Source organism: Phyllobates terribilis, unplaced genomic scaffold, assembly GCF_046119375.1.
Source record: "Phyllobates terribilis strain yellow unplaced genomic scaffold, ASM4611937v1 Scaffold_3__8_contigs__length_932513732, whole genome shotgun sequence".
Lineage (NCBI taxonomy): Eukaryota > Metazoa > Chordata > Amphibia > Anura > Dendrobatidae > Phyllobates > Phyllobates terribilis.
Window position 1 is genome coordinate 7,505,056 of NW_027362763.1, and position 5,551 is coordinate 7,510,606.

Sequence of the window (5,551 nt, forward strand, 5' to 3'; positions counted from 1 at the left end):
TGAAAAAAAAATGTTCTGCGTTGGCCAGGAATCGAACCGGGGTCAACTGCTTGGAAGGCAGCTATGCTCACCACGATACCACCAACGCTTGGACTGGAGGATGGTGTGTTTTTCTGGCTTCCATCGCTCTGCCTGGGGGAAGTACATGAAAGCTCACAGGATATTTCCCATACAGCTCACATACAGCTCAGGTACTTTTTTTGATGGGGGATTCTACAATCTTTTCTTTCTCCCCTATCACTTCTGGACTTGCTGCTTAGAAACTTTCCATCATTCAAACACCAATGTCTCCTGATTTTCACCCAAACGTCCTTGGTTCGATTCCCAGTAAGGGAAGCTGTTTTCCCTATTTTTTTGTTATTACCTTATTATTGTCACAGTCAGAATCTTATTGACCAGTAATTAATGTACATGTATAATATATTCTAGAAATGTCCAGTATTATGTGACCCATACACCTGGAGACGCAGTGAGGTGATGACGGCAGGAGAGGTGCAGTACACAATCCTTCGATAGCTCAGCTGGTAGAGCGGAGGACTGTAGTGGGGCACAGACATCCTTAGGACACTGGTTCGATTCCGGTTCGTAGGACTTTTTATTACTTATTGTTAGTATGGTATAATTATCTCCAGAATTAAGCAGCCACATTACTGGTGGGGTCACATTGGCCACAATATTAATTTTCCTTAACGATCCCTCCTCGCCGTCCGCTCTCCTGAAGTAGGGCTTCTATTAGGGTCATTACGGTTCTTCACTTACAGCGCATTATCCGGACAGAAGTTTCCTCCCTCTCTTCCTCCTCATTTTTGACTTTTTCGGAAGATGATGTTTTTAGCTCTTTGGCCTCGATTCATGATTGTGTTTTTCGGCTGTACCTCAGTCATTACTTACTTTGAGCCTTTTTTAAGTCTATTTCCTCTGTGTTCACCTGTTTTTTCTTCTGGTCCCCATTGTGGGCGAGGTTTGGAGTTTCTACTAGAGATGAGCGTTGTTCTACTCGAACTGTTCGCCAATCTCAAATTCGAGCTGTTTTGGGCGGTGTTCGAGCCGTTCGGCGAACACGAACGATTTGAGAAAAATTCGGCTGTTCGAGGTTATGTTCGATAACGTGCACCAAAATCATAACTGGATTTTTTCTCAGTAATGATGAAAATTAATGTTAATACGCAGTTTGAGTGTACAGCGGGGTGGGGGGAGGGGCAGGGGATGGATCTCTGCAGGAATAATGAAGATCTCCATTTTTTTTTCTCTTTCCCGCATTTACAGTGGGGAGGTGCAATCTGTCAGCCTATCAGCAGCGCACACACGGAGCGAAGTGCTTTTTTTCACACAAGCAAGGGCATGTGTCATTGGCAGTGTATGTCACATGTCCTTGCCCTATAAGACCCAGCCATTTTCCCCGTCGCCACCATTTTCTCACTGCTGCAGCTGCGTGTTAGACGGCACCGCTGTTGCTGTGTGCGCTATACCTTGTTAATTTCAAGCCAATTTTCGCACAAATCTACAGATAGCTTGGGAGTAGGGAATAGTTGTGATTGCAGTCCTTTTAAGGACTAGGTTACAGCATTTCCTATGACTTTTATCAGGCTGGTCTGTGCTCTTAAATAGATAGGTTGTGGGAGTAAAGACTAATTGTAATTGCAGTCCTTTTCAGGACTAGGTTACATCAGTTCCTATCAGTTTTTGCCAGGCAGGTCTGTGCCAGTGCTGTGCAAGTTTTTTTCACAGCATTTGGCTGAATCTAGCAAAGCAAATCCTTTTTGGCCTTTTGCAGAGTGTGTTAGTCAGTGGAGTAGCCTATCTGTGCTGCAAGATATACCACCTGTGTATAGAATACCAATTTTTTTACTGCACCTAGTGAAGTAAAATCTTTTGGGCATAGCATCATTCTATTAGTCCATCTATACTGACCTCCATCAGGTTGCAAACTGAATATATTTTTTTCTGCATCTACCTCTGAAAAAATATTGGGCTTCTAGCTGTGAGTGGGACTTGTTGTATTAGTCCATCTATACTGACCTCCATCAGGTTGCAAACTGAATATAATTTTTTTCTGCATCTACCTCTGAAAAAATATTGGGCTTCTAGCTGTGTGTGGAACTTGTTGTATTAGTCCATCTATACTGACCTCCATCAGGTTGCAAATTGAATATAATTTTTTTCTGCATCTAACCCAGCCAATAGTTTTGGCCTAATACCACAGTTTGGCCACTCAGCTCTGCTCGGTTACCATCCATTGTTTTTTTGTGCAAACAACTCCAGAGTTGTGAATTAGTTAACCACCAAAATGAGTGGAAAAAGGCCTGCTGCTGGTGGAAAGGGGAATAGGCGTGTTGGGAAGGGGAAAAAAGGTTGTGTCCGTGGGGTAGGTGTTAAAGCAACAGTAACATCTGCAGAAGAAAGACCATCTTCCAGCCAAACTAAAATGTCTACTTCTTTTAGCGGACAATGTGATAAGATCGCTTTCTTACGGCCACGCCAATCGCTACAAATTCCAGATGAGGCACAAAAACAGCAGGTGCTTCAACGGATATCAAGTGCTCCTTTAAGTGGGCTCTCCTCCACATCAACTTCAACATCACAAATGCTCCAGTCCTCAAAGGTGTCACCCAAATCGCACTTGCTTCCTCACAGCTCCCAAATCTCCAGCTGCCCGTCTGAGTATGAGGTAGAACAGATGGTTGAGTCTGCAGAGCTGTTTACTCATACTATAGCCTGGGAATCAGAGGTCGACACTAGAGATGAGCGGTGTTCGACTAGAACTGTTCGCCAATCTCAAATTCGAGCTGTTTTGGGCGGTGTTCGAGTTGTTCGACGAACCCGAACGATTTGCAAAAAATTCGGCTGTTCGAGGTTATGTTCGATAACTGTTCGTGCACCAAAAGCGTGTCCTGCATGTCTGGTGCTATTTAGAGCACCAATCATGCAGGGATTGTCTGCCACTCACTGTAATGCCACAGCCATGGTGGTTGTGGCATTACAGTGATTGCCCAAATCGATGGGAACAGTGCCAACAGTGAAACATGAAAAGCCAGCAATTCAGCAGCGGCATACACCTGTACCCGACAATTTAGAACCGAAAGAATAGAGCTTCACACATAGATTAGATAGATATAAACATGTCAGCCACATATATACGAAGTACAGTGAAAGTGCTGCTTACTGTACTTGTCATTTAGCGTAAAGGATTTATCAAAAAAAATAATAGTGTTTTCATGCACCGTCTCTTTAAAAAAGCCGGCCGGCAATTCAGCAGCGGTACCCGACAATTTAGAATAGAAGGAATAGAGAATCACACATAGATTAGATAGATAGAAACATGTCAGTCACATATATAATAAGTACAGTGATAGTGTTGATTACTGTACTTGTCATTTAGTGTAAAGGATTTATTCAAAAAAATAATAGTGTTTTCATGCACTGTCTCTTTAAAAAAGCCGGCCGGAAATTCAGCAGCGGTACCCGACAATTTATAACAGACAGAATAGAGCATCATACATAGATTAGATAGATAGAAACATGTCAGCCACATATATACGAAGTACAGTGACAGTGTTGCTTACTGTACTTGTCATTTACTGTAAAGGATTTATTAAAAAATATAATAGTGTTTTCATGCACTGTCTCTTTAAAAAAGCCGGCCGGCAATTCAGCATCGGTACCCGACAATTTATAACAGACAGAATAGAGCTTCACACATAGATTAGATAGATAGAAACATGTCAGTCACATATATATGAAGTACAGTGATAGTGTTGGTTACTGTACTTGTCATTTAGTATTAAAATAAAGGATTTATTATTAAAAAAATTGGCGTGGGGTTCCCCTTAATTTTAGGCTCTAGCGGAGGTTAAGCAGACAGCTGGGGCAGATGTTTGAAGCCTGGGAAGGGGGTAATACCCACGGAGCTTCCCAGGCTTCTAATATCAGCCCCCAGCTGAATACATAGCCTTTACTAGCTATTAAAATGGGGGACCCCCCAAAAAAAATGACGTGGGGTCCCCCCTAATTTAATAGCTAGCAAAGGCTAGGCAGACAGCTGGGGGCTGATATTAATAGCCCAGGAAGGGAGCCATGAATATTGGCCCCCTCCCAGGCTAGAAACACCAGCCGTCAGCCGCCCCAGAAATGGCGCATTCATAGGATGCGCCAATTCTGGCACTTAGCCTCGCTCTTCCACGCTGCCCTGGTGCGGTGGCAGGGGGTAATAGGGTTGGGGTTGATGTCAGCTTATAATGCCAGCTGACAACAAGCCCAGGTTAGTAATGGAGAGGCGTCTATAAGACACCCCCATTACTAACCCCATAGTCAAAGTTAAAAAAAACACAAACACCCAGAATAAAGTCCTTTAATTGAAATAAAGACACAATCCTTTATTGTTCTAAATTAAACCATACTTACCGTCACGCCCATTCCAGCTGAAGCCAACGATCTCCTGCAATAAAAGAAAAATAATAAAGCAACCTCATCCTTACCTTTCCATGGTTCCCACGACAGCTTCAGCTCTGCTACATCGAGATGACAGGCTGGACCGCAGCAGAACGCTGCCATCCAGCCTGTCATCCCGCAGACACTGAGAAGCGCAGGCTTGCTTGCGCTCCACAGTGTCTCTCTGTGAGGGCATCCAGATGAGCCGAGTTAATGTCCAATGAACTCGGCTCACCTCATGCACGTCACTGACAGCGTGGGAAAATTCTCAAGCTGAAGCGGTGAGTGCAGGAGAATTTTCCCACACTGTCAGTGACGTGCATGAGGTGAGCCGAGTTCATTGGACATTAACTCGGCTCATCTGGATGCCCTCACAGAGAGACACTGTGGAGCGCAAGCAAGCCTGCGCTTCTCAGTGTCTGCGGGATGACAGGCTGGATGGCAGCGTTCTGCTGCGGTCCAGCCTGTCATCTCGATGTAGCAGAGCTGAAGCTGTCATGGGAACCATGGAAAGGTAAGGATGATGTTGCTTTATTATTTTTCTTTTATTTCAGGAGATCGTTGGCTTCAGCTGGAATGGGCGTGATGGTAAGTATGGTTTAATTTAGAACAATAAAGAATTGTGTGTTTATTTCAATTAAAGGACTTTTTTCTGGGTGTTGTGTTTTTTTTAAATACTTTACTAGAAATTCATGGTGGTCATGTCTAATATTGGCGTGACCCCATGAATTTCGGGCTTAGGGCCAGCTGATAATGCCAAGCTGGCCCTAACCCCTTTATTACCCAGTGAGCCACCGCATCAGGGCCCTGGATGAGTTGGGTACAGCGCCAGAAGATGGCGCTTCTATGAACGCGCCATTTTCCGGGGTGGCTGCGGACTGCAATTTGCAGCGGGGGTGGCCCAGAAAGCTTGGGCCTCCCTGCGCTGCGGATTCCAGCCCCCAGCTGCCTAGTTGTACCTGGCTGGACACAAAAACAGGGCGAAGCCCCACGTCAATTTTCTTTAAATTATTTCATGAAATAATTAAGAAAAAAAGGGCTTCCCTATATTGTTGTGTCCGGCCAGGTACAAATAGGCAGCTGGTGGTTGGGGGCAGCCCGTTCCTGCCTGCTGTACCTGGCT

At 44.6% G+C, this 5,551-nt stretch overlaps 1 non-coding gene across 1 annotated transcript; it reads left to right on the top strand.

The window, feature by feature from the left end:
* Window positions 1-506: 506 nt before the first annotated feature.
* On the top strand, window positions 507-591 carry TRNAY-GUA (transfer RNA tyrosine (anticodon GUA)). The gene is given in 2 exon segments: window positions 507-543; window positions 556-591. It is a non-coding gene; the product is annotated as a tRNA-Tyr (tRNA).
* The last annotated feature ends 4,960 nt before the right edge of the window (window positions 592-5,551 follow it).